The sequence below is a fragment of the Ambystoma mexicanum genome, chromosome 4p (assembly GCF_040938575.1).
Source record: "Ambystoma mexicanum isolate Mex_15411 chromosome 4p, UKY_AmexF1_1, whole genome shotgun sequence".
Classification (NCBI taxonomy): domain Eukaryota; kingdom Metazoa; phylum Chordata; class Amphibia; order Caudata; family Ambystomatidae; genus Ambystoma; species Ambystoma mexicanum.
In genome coordinates, this window is record NC_090927.1 from 1,010,101,867 (window position 1) to 1,010,119,943 (window position 18,077).

Genomic DNA, 18,077 nt, shown 5'->3' on the forward strand with positions numbered 1-18,077 from the left:
ATGGAGGAGGAAGTCATAGACCTGCTGGTAAATCAGTAAGGTGGTGGGTGGGGGCGTGGTGCAGAATGTCATGGGGTACCCATGGGGTAGGGAGGGCAAGATGAGGTGGGGGTTAGTGGGAGGAAGGAGGCTGGCTCGGGGGAGAAAAAACAGAAGAAATACAGGTATGAGCACTGGTGGCTGGGAGAAGGCAGGCACCCACTGGCAAAATGGCTGATCACCCTTCCTCGGGTGTGAAATCTAGCCAACTTAGTTATGCCTTATATTTCATTCAGGCTGTTACAGACATAGTTTAAAACAGGAATTGAGGTATTTCGGGTGGGGCGGGGTAGGAACTGGGTGGGAATGGCCACATGGAATAGCTTAGCCATGAGAAGTCGATGGGTGGGCAAATAACCAAACAACACCTACAAGCTGTGTGTCCATCCTCATATGCATTTCTTCCTAACTGTACTCTAATGCAATAGTTTCAGCTTATAGGTGGCTCTGACACCTAATACCCCAAACTAAAAAAGGCTGATTGCCATTCTGGTGAATCAGAAAAACCTGGAGGGAAAATCACTTCCAATTTTGTGTCGTGGCTCAATGGTACTCACTGCCCATTTCATTACATTTTATCCCTTCTCAGGTTATGTTTTTCATACACTTTAAAATTAATTTGAGCGAACACAGCTTTTATGGGGTAACAAACTGTTATTCTGGCCTATAACGTTCTGGGCTCCCTTCATCTGCAGTTTATGCCATCTGTCTGGTTTTTATGTAATCATGTTTATGTACGGCGCTATGACTCTGGCTTCTGGTATTGCGAACTGGATAAATGTAATGAAAAAAATCTAAGTCATGCCCAACCAGAAGCAGAGGGGCTTGACTGAGAGACCAGTGGCAGAGGCAGCTTTTAGTGCTGGGGAGGAGAGGGGGTGGGGGGCAGCTGTCCCTTCTTCCCCCACCCTGGCTCCTCCACTGTAGACTTTGGGGTCACCCTGAGCTGGTCTTTTGCAGGATCCTCATGGTTCTAGACAAACTATTAGGAAAAGGCCCTGCACATTGTTTTTACATGTTGAGTTGTGTAACCTGCTTCTAAGAGCTTGGAGCTGTATGGCCGCACACATATGTCTCGGGAGGATAGCTCGGGGGAAACGTGCTCGCCTTGGAAGCAAAACGACACAGAGCGACATAGGTTTGATACCAGGGTCCGCGCTTAGAAACCTCTGGGTATTAAGCGCGTTATGAATAACCTATCATATCATGTCAAAGGGCCCTATAATGTAAGGCACAGGACACGGGCAATTATTCAGTTCTTTCGCCTAACAGGCCTGCCCTGAAGACTCACTTCCTGTGAGGAAAGGTTGTAGGAGGTTACTCCCTGATTGGTTATCCTCCTCAGTCAATCAGAGAGTTTCGCCCACTTTCATGTCTCACCCTTTGTGGCAAGGGAAGGCGTGGATTGGCATTTAGGGCCATAAAGCAATGTCCAAATGACAGGCCCAACATTTGTGGGCCAGTTTTTCTGGCCAAGGTGGCCCAGTATTTTGGCTAAAGTGGGGCAGTTTGATGAGTTACTTCATTGCACAGCTGGTGAATTTGGCTACTCATAGTGAACACATATTATTTGAAACTATTTGCAACACATTTTCCCAGAAACCTCCCCAAACCTCCTTCATGAACAGTCTATCCATAAATGAACAAATTGCCATTTGTGATTGTGGGGCACTTTTTCATTGGTGCACACTCAATGTTTTGGCAGAGTTCGACCCGGGGTAGGGGTGTGGGTTCAGTAAGGGACAGGGTCAGACTGGGGCATAAAATGTTTTCGGACACCAATGAAAAAGTGGCCCACAATTGCAAATGGCAATCAATTCCTTTTGAAGCAGCCTGTTAAAGTAGTAAGTAAGGGGGTGTTTGTTTGATAAATTGTGATGCAAATGTATTCAGTGACACTGGTCAAAACTACTAGCCTCATGGTGAAGTAACTCATCAAGCTGTCCCACATTAGTCAAAAAAGTGTCCCACACTAGCATTTCACGTTTTGGGTTCAGGCATTGCCTTATTGCCCTGTAGTCCAGTCCAAGCCGGGTAAGGCAGCAACCTAGGCCTATCCCTCTCTTGGGATGTTGCCGTTGAACAACAGAATCTTGGGTGCTGGCAAGCGTGCATGTCTCAGATATTGACAAACCTTGCAGTGAAATGGAATCCTTGTGATCAGAGCGGATACATAGAAATACATAGAGAATGGATGAAAAGGCCGATTGTCTAATTGAAGAGAAGAGCTGCAAACACACAAACCATAATACCCCAAACAGACCACACCCTCTGCAGGCATCCAATAAATCCAGGCCTGACAATTAATACGAAGACCGGGCAATTTTAATTATTATGAAAATAATGGCAGACTAGTTTCTTATTAATAATTCATTAAAGTCAAATGAGGATGGGTCTCTTCACAGCTAATTAGTCATAGCCCAAGGGCATCGGCTCTGCGCAAAGGTTGGTGTGAACGTAAACATTTGGGTGCGCCTCGGTGCAGATACATACATATGTATGGGCGCCCTGCCCATTTGCCATGTTATTGGGAACGGATAGGAAATGGCCAAATTGACAATGCTAATACTCCCTATTTCTCCAGACTATCTCAAGATGTGTCCTTTTCACCAGCACACTATCCTGAGCAGTGCTAGTAATTGAAATAAATCACTGTGGGACCCGCATCCCCTTCGTGCACGGGGGTAGGGAGAGAATAAGGGGAAGGGAATAGTTATGTGGGCGGGGCTGAGGGGCGGAGCCCCAACCCAGGTCGAGCGCTACCCTATCTCTTCACGGAACCCAATGCTAGAGATTTGCATGAAAGCTAATAACATTTGGGAGCATAAGAATAACCCCTTTTCCCTTTTTTAATATGCCCGTGATAGTGAGTCAGCACGAAACCCTCCTCAACATAATAACAAAAAGATGTCTGTAAATAGCAAGACAGCTTGCACACGGGATGCGAGACTTGGGCTGCTTGGGCTGCATGGCGCACATTGTAAAGTCATCGTTTAGCCTTGTGCAAGTCTTCTGAAGCTGCTTCCTGAAGTGCTCCCACGCCTCCCTTAGGAGCTTATTTTGGGGACTGCTGGGCTAGCCTAGCCCCAGGAGTTTGGTCTTGGGGCAGAACAGTCCATGGGCACGACAAACTTTTCTGGAGCACAGCTCTGTCTCGTTCCAGCCCATTTCCTACCCTGATCTTGAGAGATCTCACTTTTGCATGTGCAAGCCAATATGTCCTTTGGGAGTAGCTAGGGGGCGCACGTGCGACCCCTGAGGTCTCTGTTGCTACACCTGTGGTCTCCATTGCTACCCTTATAAAAATAAAGTATTTTCTTTTTTTTAAATTGAAGCTTCTGGGCTGTGGCCAGTGCCATGTGGATCTTTGTTTCTGAAAAGGATGGCTTTTTTGTTGCGGCCCCTTAAAAAACAGGGTTCCACAAGTATAACACTTTGCGCAGTGACCCTAATAAGAAAGAATAGGAATAACAAATAATGGGCCTCATTCCGAGTACGGCGCTAACCAATGGCGCTATTAACGCCTTGGTTGACGCCGTACCAGGACCGGCAGCGCCTTGGTGGATGGCGGAATTACCGCCCCATTCCAAGGTTGGCGGGGCGGTAATTCCCCATTCACCAAGGCTCTTCCCCATTCCCAAATGAGCCCCCATAGGGCTCAATGGGAATGAGGAAGATGCAAATAACGGTGACCGTTCATTACGGTCACCGTTATTGGCTTGGAGGCCCCTTTGCGCCCTCGACTTTAACACCTGCTCAAAGCAGGTGTTAAGGGCGAGGGCGCAAAGGGAACTCGGAGTATGGCGGTAAGGGATCACCGCCACCGGTCTCGTTACCGGTGGCCGCTATCCCTTACCGCCATACTCGGAATGAGGCCCAATGTGTCTTTCTGGAATTCTATACAATAATTGCTAGACTTATTAAAGGGGTGAAAGGCCGTGCTCCATCGCTTCCTGTGATGTCACTTTGGGGTGGGGACAAATGATGTCACTTTCGCTAGCCCTGGCATTTTGGTGAAATGACGTCCCAGATGCCACCTGCGTGCTGTTGGGTCTCCTGCATGACATTTTCAACATTTACAAAGCAGAGTGTAGTGGTTTACTCTTCACTTTCATGCTCTCTTCTACAAAAATATAAGTTCCGCCTGCAAATTACGCCTTGCAGGTGGCATTTTGTAATGGATTCCTGTGGATTCTGCCTACTATTTAGCAGTTGCAAATGCAAAGCAGATTCCATAGGAATCCATTGGCTTTACACCTGCCTGAAAATCTCATGCAGGTGTAAAACCGGGTTCTCCTCCAAAAGGGAGGAGAAAAGCAAAGCGGCAATGCAAACTCCACTGTGTGCCTTTCCCACACCTTAGAAGGGCAAAAAACATGCTATGGGGTGTACAGGTAAGGCGTAAATGGCTAATACCTGGCTTTTAACCCTTAGTTTTGTACTCCAAAGCATTTAAAATGACCACCTCGGTTTCCTCTGTTTCTCTATTTCTGTCAGTAGGAAGGCTTCCATGGCATTTAGGCAGTCCTCCCCAGCCCAAAAGACTCAAAGGGCAAGTGTTCCTTCTCATCGCGTTCTTTGCAAGCCTTGTTGCCAGAGTAACTCGCTCGCTTGTCAGTGATGTGCCTTCCCACTTGATGATGGCTTTCCATGTGCCCTGGAGAGTTCAGAAAATCCCTCTTCACATCAACAGCTCTGCCAGATCTCGCTTCAGCACACAGAGATGGTCGTTTTTAATTAAATGTTAATTGCATGCAGGAGACCCCCATCCTTTGCACTTACGTGCTGTTGTGTTCCCTGCTTGCAATCATTTGCAAGGCAGAGGTGACAAGGAAAGGGTACAGGTGAGATGAACTTACTTTTACCCTTTTGTTTTCCCCTCAGTTTTGCATAAAGGTAAATGCTGCATGAAGAGACGCTTTGGCAGGAAGTGTTTACTTATGGATTCCTATGGAATCTGCATGGTTTTGAGCAGGTGCAAAATCAAGGTGGATTCCATTTGATGCCTGCATGAAAATGTCACGCAGACGTGAAGCAAAATGCACTGACAAGATGAAAGAGGAGTACACATCCTCAGTCTTGTCACCGTTGCAAAATGAGGCAGATAAGTCATTCAAGGCGTAAACGAATGATGCCCTGCTTTTACCGCCTAATTCACCACTCTACCATTTAAACTGCTGCTGAGGCCCCTATTCTGAACTTGGCGCAGTGAAGGTGCTAAACAGCATGATTGACTGCACCAAAAGAGGACGCCCAGGCTCCACTAGCATTCTCAGGTGGGCCTGGGTGTCCTCGTAGAGCCCGACAGTGCACTTTGTGGATTGCACCTGTTTTTAGTTGTAACGGGCACAATCCAATCTTGGCAGCATTTTTGTAAAATAACGACATATTTGTTATTTTACAAAAATGCTGCCGAGAACACTGGTGTGTATGAACACGTTCCTATACACAAAGGGAGCAGCTTCAACGTTGCAGGATGTTGAAGCTGCTTACTTTGGTGTATAGGAAAGTGATCATATACACCCGTCTGCTGTATATGAACACTTTCATGTACACCAAACAAGGCTTCTTGTGGCACTCCTCCAGTCTAATGCCACCAAAAGGGTGCTGTATATTTGCGCTATTTTAGCGCACATATTAAACTGGAGGAGTGCCACAAGAATACCCTTCCAAAAAGCCAGCTTACGTATGTGGCGGTTGCTAGGTTGGTTTCCAACCCATTCTAGCAACCGCCACATGTATTCCGAAAGGTTTATAGTCAAAAAGTCGAAAACATAATGTCGAATAGCAAAAATGTCGAAAAAAAAATGTCGAATGTAAAAAAGTCGAAAAAACATACATATAATAGGAAAAGTCATAATTTCGAAAAAAAAATGTCGAAAAAAAAATCGAAAACCCAAAACACTTTTTTTTAATTTTTTTTACCCAGATAGTAACATTTATTATGGGGGGGGTCCTCCCCCAAGCCCCCCATCCCAAACCCCTACCCCAACCCCCCACTCCTCCCCATCCCCCCACCCCCCATAGATATACCTTTAATTATTTTAAAAAAATCTTTAATATAATATTAAATAATTAATTAATTATTTAAAAACACCCTCCCAAACCCCTATCCCCAACCCCCCCCATCCTCCCCATCACCCCCACCCCCCATGGAAATACCTTTAATTATTTTTTTAAAAAAAAGTTTAATAAAATATTTATTATTAACACATAAAATGGAAAAAAGTCGAAATTATGACTGGATACCATTCCGAAAGTGGCGCATTCCTACCAACTTCGGAAGAATGCGCCACCTTCAGAATAGGCCTTAAGTAAGCCTTTTAACGGCCTTTTCGGTACTTAACACCTGGATAAGAATAGGTGCCTGAGTGTGTGTAACTCTTCAGAATATAAATGGGCGAGTAAGTGCTGAATGCAGTTCTCGCTGAGAAAGAACGTCACTGTTTTTGTCAAACGTTTCCCTTTTGGTTCATTTTCTTCCATTGCTGGGAATGATCCAACAAGTGTACAGCCTTTGGAAAACATACCGGGGGCACACTAGAGTAGGGGCACTATGCTTTGTGTCATTGTGCAGCTAAAATTAATTTTGTCCTAAAACGTTTTGTTTTTCTAAATACAATAAAAACGCAGTGGGATAGGTTTGTCTTTGTTGGCACCATGGCACTTTCACTGTGATTAATAGTAAAGAAGGTAGCAATCCAGATGTTTTTGACTACAAATACCATCAGCCCTAGCCAGCAGGGTCAATGGTGGGGGATCATGGGCGTCATAGTCAAATATATCTGGCGAGCCGCAGGATACTGACCCGTGACTTTAGCACTTCATATTATCTAACAAACTTGCCCTCTGTGACATGAGTGGGAGGCCTCCATTCAAAAGCAGCAATTTGTGACTTTTCATGAAAAACGTTTTCAGAAGTTAATTTTGTGCATTTTAAAGGCCAGTCCCAGCATTTATTTTTCTCCACAGTAACCCCTTAACTGCCTTCAGGGTTAACATACTCATCTCTCTTCCTCACTCACTCTCCCCCTTCTCCCTCTGCCACGTGACATTCCTCCTTTCACCCTTTGCTATGTTCCTTTTCTCTGGCTCATATTTTTCCAAACACCTGGTTTTCCTCCTATTCTTCTCACTCTTCAAGCCCTCCTCCTCTTTTCACCAAATGTTGGTGTTCTTCCTCTTTCCCTTTGCTTTCCTTCCCTGCTCCTCTTCTTCTTTCCTGCCACATCTGATTTTTCTCCTGACCTCTCTTCTCACCTTCCTCCTTCTGCCTCCAACTGTTGCTGTCCCCCCTTTCTTCCTCTGCTTTCACTTCACCCTCCTCATCTTTCTTCAGCACCTGATGTTTCTCCTCTACTCCTCTCCCCTCTATAACTATGGGGTTTCCCTTTGACAGTTTAAGTTCCCCAGCGTGCATGCCTAGTGGGCCATGCAAGGCTCGGAGCATTTTGCTTCCCCAGCCTTGCACGCCCCATTGTATTTATGTATATATGCATCCATGCCAGTATTTCATTGTATCTGTATGTGTGCACACATGGATGAGAGAGTGTCTGTTGTATGTGCGGGTAAGTGAATGGAGAAATTAATGCATACTTTTTGGCAGACAGAGAATACTTCCGCATCAGATCGAAGAAGGCAGACCAGGTCCAATGGGGGGAATGCAGCACGTTGTGTGGCCCTCCAGAACCAGCAATGACTACAACCTCCTCCACCTTCATCTTGGATCACTTGAGGAAACTCCACATGCCAGATATTTCAGGTGATGGAAATAAAACAGTGGTGAGAGTGGGGGCACAGGGAACTGTAAGTAGAGGGTGGCATAGCAAAGAGGGTCGGACTGAAAGGGAAGCCAGAGAGGAGAGAGCGGTGCACTGATACCGAGAAGCAAGAGTGGCGTCAGGGAAGATTAGGCAGTGAGTTAATCATGGTTAAGAGAGAGCAGGGACACAGCAAAGGAAGCACAGAGTGAAAATGGAAAGAGGGGGTGGAACAATGGAAAGAGGGTGAGATAATGAACCGAGAGAGGAGCCAGTGGGTAGATAACGAAATAAAGGGGGTACAGGAATAGAGAGGAAGCAGAGATAGGGGCAATGTAATCTACAAGACCACTATTATTGGAAAAGGTGTGGCCATGTTAATTCCATCGATAACACGCAAAAGGCTCACTTTAGACATAGATATGGCACCCCAGTCGCACTTAATGGCCTAGATGTTACACCTGCAGTGCAAAGAGGGTGGGAGTTAGGAGAGCCCAGGACACCATGATGAAGATGGTAAGCAGGGACAGCGACGGGGCCTTTCAATCATTTCAGTTAAAAGGGGCCACAGGCCTCTAGGGGGCTCACAGCAACTGCCCCAACGTTGCCAGTCAGCAGTCTCATGCACGGAAACACTACAACTTTCATTCTCGGTTTTAAATGTGTGCTTTGCAGCAAGTACATTACAAGCTGAATTTGTTGGCTCCCTTCAGGGCGTGGCCTCAACCATCTGTAGTACCTTGTTTTCTTTATATTAGCCCCTTGCTGACAAAGAAGGACTAATCACAAAACGGCCTTAAGAGCAGGGATCTGAAAAACTAAGTGTCCTTATCAGGGGACATTTAGTGTTTCCGTTCCTTGCTCGCTGGCCACATTGTGATAATCAATGGCTTTTAACCCCTTGTAGAGGAGGTACCAGACATGACCTGCACCCCTGCCCCCCATTTCGAGGTACCAGGAACGTACTCGCCAAGGTATGTGACATATGAGGAGCAGACAAACCAACAGAGAGCTGCACTTGGACTCTGCCCAGAGCACATCAGAAGAGCAATACCGGTTGAAGAACCCATAACCAGACAACCATGGACTGCACGGTACCCTCTTAGACAACCGTACCAGCAGCTGACACGAAATGAAGAGTACCTACAGACTATCCACAAGGAGACCCAAAGAGCCTTAATGGTCGGCCAGTGGTAATGACACGGGGGCCCGGACAGACTCACGGATGAACGAAAACGACAACCAAAGATAACACGCCAGTGCGAGTAGCTATGAAAATAGATGTAGTGGACATAGAGGAGGAGACGACGTTGAAACATAAGGAAACATTGCTGTGGAACAAAATGGAAGTATCCAACCAGCTAACGCATGTAAATAGGCCAGGAACACAAGAAGCGAAGAAAACGATACTGCTTGCAATGGTTAGTAGAAGAATAGAGCGGCAAGCGCCAACCACATATCTACCTCAATAAAGCACACTATACAAGTGTGACTCCATTTTGTAAAACAGAAGTATGCCCAGGCGGCCAGAGGTCTACCAGGCCAGGATTCATATCCCAGCTAATGCCAGAGGAAAGCACGGAATCGAAACTCAGTAAGAAGCATCTCATGCCTGGGAGTTCGAGGTCAACCTAAGGAAGGGAGGAGAGCAGCAACCTCAGAGAATCGAAACTTCAGAGCATACCAGCCAGCCAGTGAAGGTCGAGATAAAGAGGCCCCAGGCAGGTGGCGAGGCCGAAGGAGAATTAAATACACAAAAAGAAGGAAAATGAAGCAGATTCACAGTGAACAAACACGTGACCAGCCAAGGGCAAAGAGGTACCAACTTGTCATGTCACCCAGAACTCGAGGATGCCATAACCTTTCCTGATAAGAAGCTACAGTTTCGAGGCCATCCTCACCCAACTAATTGACACATAGCCCTAAGGTGATTGATGGAAGGGAGGCAGGGTGAATCTTGGGGCACTCCGCATCTGGGTGTCCATTCTGCATGCTGCTAATTAAAGTGGAGATTTATGCCTATGGCTGTAACCCACCCAATCACAATGGACCAAATAATCGAGGGTCCTATAGCTTGTAGAACCAATAAGACGTCGTAGTTGTAGTGACGTCTAGCACGAGTGATGTAGTGGGATGGGCGTAGACGCCCACCCGATAAGAGTTATCCAATCCTCACACTCTGTTACCATATACAGAAATAGCACCTATACTTAAGTTACCTTTTCCAACCAATAGAATTGCATGACAAACTGAGTTTTACACATCAAATGATGACGAATTTTGTCCAGAAAAGTTGCTGTTTGAATGAAGAAGTTGGGAGTTGAAGCGAGACAGGCGATCGTGACACTGTTGATTACCATTTGTTTCCCCGTTTTTTGTACTTGTCTTTAAACAGACTTCCCTTTGCCAAACTATTGAGTTGTCCTTATTGAATTGTGTCAGAGTAAGAGAATCCTGCACCCCAACCTCCTCAAGGTGCAGCTATCTTGTCTTACAGGTACTCGAGGGTGAGCTCTGACCTATGGGCCCGTCAGAGGATGCTTCGCCCTCCTGTACACTTGGTAGCGTGAGGATGGTTCTGACCATCAACTATTGATTTACTAATTATTAATTAATGCTAAGACACCCATAGACCGACAGCACAAAGTAACTCTAGGCCTTCGGCAATATCACGAGTCCTTCGTCATTCGGCTGAGTAGACTGTGAAGCTTCCCGTGGACAATGATAGGCTAACTCAAAAATCTGCAGTGGTCTGAAGGAACCTGCCATTCAAAGCATAACCCTTCTCATTCCCACGGGCAGCTGATCGGACGAAAAGACCGCAAGAGGCGGGAAAGGAGGGCCGGTGATCCCGAGGTTCCAGAGAGGAAAAGATGCGAGCGGTGAGTGAAATAATAAACTCATTACTTTGGCAAATGTCTTGTAGGCATTAGAACAAATAAGAGAAAGGTAACGGAGGGTGGCGGAGAAAAAATAAAAATAGTCAGAAGTAGAGAAGACTGTATACATATATAAGGGGTTAATGACTCGAGTATAATAGACAAAAAGTGGTTACTGGGATAGACACCCGAGAGAAAAATAGTGGTTACCGGGAGGGCACACGAGAGAAAAACAAGTGGTAACCGGGGGGACACCCGAGAGAAAACGAGAAGGATACCAGGAAGGACACCTGAGATAAAAAAAGTAAGAGGATTCGCCTTGTTCCTGCTCTTTAATATAGCAGTCAGAAGAAACGTGAACTCAGAGCCCACATAATCAGGGACGATTAGTCTACGGTGACGATTAAAGACGGCACTAAAGGGGTTTGTTTAAACTCCATGTCGGGGTATTGATTAGAAGGCAGGTATATGTGTGTCCAGCTGGTGTCCGTCTAGTCTGTCAAATGTCTGTCATGCGTGTCCTGTTATATGTTAAATGTAAAGAACTGTATCATTGATTGTTTGAAATGAAGGTCGGGTTTTACGCGATTCTGTAACTAAGAGGGAATCGCCAATGGATTGATGTTCTTGAGTGAATTGATGATATAGAATTTTGGCGGGAAGGATTGGATTGGAGCTTGCGTATTTGGTGCTCGCTCATACTGTTGGACGTGTTGAAATTGCATAAAATATTGTTGGTAACGGAATTTAAGGATGGAGGAGATTACACCACTCGCCCACTTATGTAAGCAGGTGCCTAAACATGCACCCAAGCTTAAAAAATACAGCACAGAGTGGGTTAAGGGAACCACCCACAAGATGTTTTTGCCGTGGTGATAGAACGGGTCTTTCTCTAAAGCCATTTTACAACACATGACAACTTATTTACAAGCCACATATACAGGTAAAAAACTAGCTTAACGTCTTGCTGTTCTTGAACTTTGGAAAATGTTTGAGCAGCCGAGGGAGGAAGAGCCACCCGCAGACTGGATATTAAACGTATGCACGGAGGGGGGTGAGCCACCTACCACGCCACCAGCCCCACCTGAAACAGAAATCGAGGGAAGTCAGAGGGACTCTACCCACTCAGGGAGCTCATGGCAGCCACAGGACATAGCAACCCCAACGTATGAGTCACCTACGTACAGTAGTGACAAAATCAAGGAGAAGGATCAGGAAATTAATCTTACCTCCGCAGTCCCGAGGGACAAGGAGAGTCGCGATGATGAAAGGAAGGACCAGGCACAGAGTTGTGCACCTCTCGTTAAGGAGAGAGAGGGAAAGAAATGGAAAGGGAGCGAAGACAGAACTGATGAGATAGCATTCGCAAAAGACGAATGGATGGGAGGACAGATATTGTTGAAACTTGATGGAAAAGGAAGTGATAATGTGAGACTGAGAGAGAAGTCAGATGAGACACAAAGGAAGGAAAAGGAGAAGGATAAGGAAATAAGGCACGAGAAAATGAAAAGAAAGGATAGGCTGAGGCGAGAACAACTAGATCGCGAAGAGCAAGGAATACCGCTCAGTCGCACACATTATGCAGCCTATGAACAGAACAGGCAGAACATGCAAACGTTGGAAGAAGAGCAAAGAGTATGTGAAAAGAGAATAAAGAGACAGGAAGATGAGCAAGTTAGAAGGGCAGAGGAACGTAGAAATGAAAGAAGAAGGGAAGAAGATAAGACTAGAGAAGAAGCGAGGAAGCGCAAGGAAGTCGATGATGATATAGAACGCAAACGTAGACAGAGGGCATGGGATCTTGAAAATTTGGAGCGTGAAGTTAAAAAACCCAATCCTGTTGTAGAATGGGAAGACATCGAAGAATTCTTTCCTGCGTATGACTCAGTACCAGGCATGAGCGGGGCAAATATTGAAGATGACTTCGACACCAGAAGCATCGGGGAAACAATTGATAAAATATACGATGAAATGGGGCTGGAACAAATTCCCCAAGGGGGAAGGGAAGACAAGCGCTTGGAAAGCACTCAACTATATGACACAGAGGATGTCACCCGAAGTAGTGGGAGCAGGGGACTGTCCCTGGACAGGCTAGAAATTAGTAAGAATGAAGAAGATGCAAGGAGTTGCGTGAACTGGGAACAATCAGCGTCCGACTCTGGTGGGGAGACGGAGGATGAAACACACGAAGAAGGGAGACGGCGCAAAAAGCGGCTCTCAAGGGACTAGGGGGTACGATGGTCAGACGCTAGCGAGTCCGCACCTAGGGCATCGGAGTCCGCCGCGCAGCCTGGCCGACATGAGGGAACACCCCACGGTCAGAGGGGGGTGCCAGCACCTGCCTATGTAGACAGATTGAGGACATTGCCAGGTAGACAGCGGTGCAGGAATGCTACCCCAGCGATAGACAGGAGAGTTATTGGGAAAGAGAAGGAAGACCGCGCATTCCAATTCCCGCTGCTAGAAAAAGGGGGAGCAAGACCACAATATATTCCATGGCCACACATGGATCGAGAGAACCTGAAAAACAAGCTCCCAATGCTGACTTCGGGACCCAGGAACAATTTAGCTATAGGGGACATTAAGGGCCTCCTGATCGCCATACTTGGTGAAAGGACAGACGATGTATGGAAACGAGCTGGGTACCCTGGGGTAACCATAATTAACACTACCCATGATGGAGCGCCATTTAATAATTGTAGAGCAGCAGTGTGGAAAGCGCTACGAGTGCTGTACCCAGACACTTCCGATATGGGAGCTATAATGACTCGAAAAATGAAAGAGTCAGAGGATCCGTTGATTTATATCCAGAATTTTCAAGACGCATGCTCGAAGCGCATGAATCTTGGACGAAATCTATCCCTGTATTCTACCATATATTGTGCCAAGGGTTGCCTGAACCGGTGCAAAAGCAGCTCAAGAAATTGGTAGGAGTATAAGCTAAACCATGGGCCGAAATACAGTTGACAATTGCACATTACTGTAGATTGTTGCAAGAAAAGAATCGAAAAAAGGAGGCAACTCGTAAGGGTGAGGAAGCGAAGCTGGTGCAAAAGAAACTCTCAAAGTATGCTCTCGAAGGAGCCATGTTGACAAGCCCGGCTGAACCGAGTGCACAACAAGCGACTAACCCGTTGCAGAATAACCAGGGTAACGCAGGATTTTACCCGAGGGGAAAAGGATTTAGAGGAAGAGGATGGCAGAGTAATCAGGGAGGGGTTCAAAGTAATCCAGGAGTTTTTCAGAATAATCAAGGTGGCTTTCAAAAAGTTCAGATGGGCAGTCCAGATATGCCAAATGGACAGATGGCCCGACGACTGCCGGTGTGTTGGCTTTGTGGAATGACGGGAAATGTGGCACGCGCGTGCAGAAGCCAAGGCATGTGGCAAAATGGCCAAGGAATGGGAACAGGCATGGTGAATCCGCTTGCCATCCCGCAACAGGGTGGTGCACAGAAGCACACAGTGCAGCTGCAAGTGCCGGGCTTGCAGCAAGGTGTGCAGCAAGGGGTTCAACCCTCGAACCTGGGGAACACGCCACAAGGGCAAACCCAACAGGCACCACCGCAAATGCCTCAGGGAACAAACTCCGGAGGGGGAGTCAACCCTGGAAATGGAGGAAATCCACAAGTGTACAGTGGACCGAACTTATATATGCAATAGGACAGCTCACTGGGAATTCTGATGTGCTCTATCCTATCAGTGACACCAGACCCTAACAGGGAGCCAAGGGTAAATGTCGTCATAGGGGGGAAAGAATATTCCTTCTTAGTTGACACGGGTGCAACACGCTTGTGCATACGAGTAGGCAAGTTTTCCTTGTCCGGCCATAGATATTCAGAGTTTCACAGGAGCTCACAGCAGAATTCCCTTTATGGACAATCTCCCAGTCTCTGTAGGGGATTGTGAGATGAATGTACCCTTATTATATTCACGCCAGACACCGGTAAACATTTTGGGTCGAGACTTAATGACAAAGTTGAATATGACAATCTCGTTTACGGAGGATGGCATAGTATGCTCCATCCAGGAATGCATTATTCAAACATGTGCGAAATGATCAAAGCATACTCCGGACGCATAGCTATGAGAGCTATACCATTAGAGCCAGATGTCTTTGCATATGGCATGTGTGTGCTTATGGCGGGATTGCCAGGCCTCACAGATAAAACCATGAGAACCCCTGATGAGATTCTATTCAGACCAAGAATACCTATGTATGAAGAGGAGGGACAAGTATTTCCCTTGACAATACTACCCGCAGCAGTGCGAGGGAAGATAGCATTAGTCGAAGGATATGATGATGAAGGCAGACAATGGGGCGCGATTATCGCCATTGAAGAAGGGTATCGAGTGACTGACGTCACTGATGATGATCTGTTCGAAGAACACCCTGACATAGAAGAGACGAGGGTGGAAGTAAGTCTCATATTCTGGGTCAAAATGATCCAACGAGAGGGGCCACAGAGAATGATGTTGGCGCTGGTATGTCCAGAATACTTTGAAGATGACATGGCCCAAGTGCCTGTCTCTGTGTGGACTACAGGACCTTATGATGTAGGCCTCCTGAAGGGGGCAGGAAAAATGAAAATTAAACTGAAACCAGGAGCAATTTTACCAAGAGCGCGACAATATCCTATGTCCAGAGAGGCAGATGAAGGGATTGCAAAGACACTTTCCGTCATGATGGATCAGGGCATCCTAGTGACGTCAGAATCACCCTGTAATACGGTGATTTACACCATCAAGAAATCAAAGGGAGGGTCTTGGCATTTAATCCAAGATTTAAGAGCATTAAACGATATTGTTGAAGCCGAGTTGCCTCTAGTCCCTAATCCATCTGCAATCCTATGCAACATACCCACTGAGGCAAGATATTTCACGGTGATTGACTTGAAAAATGCTTTTTTCTCAATCCCGTTGCACCATGACTCACAAGATATGACATTTACCTTCAGACAAATGCGTCTGAAGAGCATGAGATTGCCACAGGGTTATTGTGAATCCCTGTCCATTTTCAACAGAGTCCTGCAAATAGACCTAAGCAATATTGCAGTAGACAGTATTATTTTGCAGTATGTGGATGACATTCTGATCTGCAGCACCACTGATGAGCAATGCAGGCGCGACTCTGTCCAGCTACTGACTATATTGGCTGAGAAAGGATATAAAGTTGACAAGGAAAAGTTACAATACTGTCAACAAGAGGTGCTATACATAGGCCAACTAATCTCACACGAGGGGAAAAAGGTAACCCCAGAAAGGGCTGAAGCTATCATGAACACTACTAATCCGATCACGATAAAGCAAATGTAGAGCTTCCTAGGCCTGTGCAATTATGTCAGAGCATAGGTCTTTGATTACAGCTCTTATACCAGGCCCTTGCTTCAGGCCCTAAAGATGGCCCAGGCAACAAAGGAAAAGATTGAATGGACCGAGGCAACGGAGAAGGGGTTTGCAGAACTCAAGGTGGTGATTTGTAAGGCCCCAGTTCTTGGGATTTCTAATTATGCGGAGGAATTCTACCTGTCCTCACACGTTAATGGCAGCGTTATGACAGCAGTGCTCGCTCAGAGAACCTCGTTGGGGTAAAAGCCCCTGGCGTACTACAGTGGGAGTCTGGACCCGGTTATGAGAGGCCACTTCCCATGCGAACAAAGTCTAGCTGCCGCAGCGTTCGCCATAGAGAAGGCGTCATCCATTGTAATGGGATGCTCCATGACGTTATACGTCGAGCACTCATTATTCGCCATTCTAGAAAAACCAAAGGGCACACTGACATCTCAGAGAGCGTCTGCCTATGAGGTGATTATCTCTAACCCATCGATCAAAGTAGTTCGATGTAAAACAGTAAACCCCGCTATGTTCATAGCTGAGCCAGTCACTGAGGGAGAACCTATACACGACTGTGCAAACTATGAGGAATTCTATGATGAAATCCCTCGGGTAAAGGAAAATGCCCTGGCAAGTGGAGAGATCATATTCATTGGCGGTTGATCAAGAATCAACCAAGAAGATGGACAAAGATACACAGGCGTGGCCATGGTAAAACACGTAGTGAATGGAGAGTTTCAAGTACTCGTCAGTGCACGAATACCATCTCATTATTCAGCACAAGCTGCAGAACTATTGGCGTTGATACTCGCCATTGAGAATCATGCAGACCACAAAGTAACGGTGTATAGTGACTCCGCCTATGTAACATCAACCGTGCATGCAGGACTAGCACGCTGGAAAAGGAGGGGCTACCTCCGAGCGGACGGCACGCCAGTGCAACATGCAGCCTTACTACAGCTCCCAGTGGGCGTAGCGGTCGTGAAATGCACCGCCCACACCAAAGGGACAGATTTTGTGTCACGCGGAAACCATGCAACAGACACGGAAGCCAAGGGTATGGCATCCAAGAGTGAAATGATCATGGAAGCAGAAGTGGCACACACCCATGAGCATATGATGGTAGCGCGAGGAACACCAGAAGCCTATAGCAACATGGGGCAGACCCAACTAATGGAGCACCAAAGGGAGGCACCTCAGGATGAGAAGAATCTGTGGAAGCGTTGAGGGTGTTCTTTAAACCCCTGTGATGGTTTGTGGTGGCAAGACAGCACTGGTAAACCAGTAATGCCTGTAGCCCTACTAAAGATAGCATTGGAGCAATTGCATTACCCTTTTCACATGTCAAAAGAAAATGTCGCTGCAACGCTCGCAGAAGACACCGAATTTCGCGGAGCATTTTGCATTCTTTATGGTGAACTGCATAATCTGCAATTCACCGCTGGGCACACATTAAAAGTAGTGAGAGGAGTCATCCCCCGGCTAAATGGGCCTTTTCAGCATTTACATATCGATCATGTCGACATAATTCAAGTGTGCAACGGCTACAGGTACTTAATTGTAGTGGTGTGTCCATTCTCTAGATGGATAGAAGCAGGTCCCGGTACACACCCAGACTCAACCTGTGCTGCTAAGTTCCTGTTGAGGGAAGTGTTCCCTAGATGGGGGGTGTGTGAGGTAATGAGGTCAGATAACGGGGCTCACTTTGTTAATGCAGTATTTGAACAGATCAGCTTGCTGCTTGGTATAAAGCACAAGTTCTCATCGGCGTATCATCCGGAAGGTAATGCTATCTGTGAGAGGCTCAACGGCTTGTTAAAGGAAAGGACAGCCAAGTTGAAGCTTACTCTAAAGAGGGGATGGCTGCACTGTCTGCCTCTGGCATTGTATGCACTTCGGAACCAACCAGGCTCCGACCATCATCTTACGCCGCACAAGATAGTTACGGGAAGGAGAATGAGGACCACCTTTGCCCCCCGAGATAGAGCTAGATGTGATGCCCAGCCAACCAGAGAGGTCTTGGTAACCGAAATGCAGGAGTACCTGAACTGCATGGCATCAAGCCT

The 18,077-nt window shown here is 46.6% G+C and overlaps 1 long non-coding RNA gene across 2 annotated transcripts in view; it reads right to left on the reverse strand.

Annotated features, from left to right (window-relative positions):
* Nucleotides 1-18,077, reverse strand: part of LOC138453595 (uncharacterized) — a 767,559-nt gene that overhangs the window by 463,566 nt on the left and 285,916 nt on the right. The window lies entirely within an intron of this gene.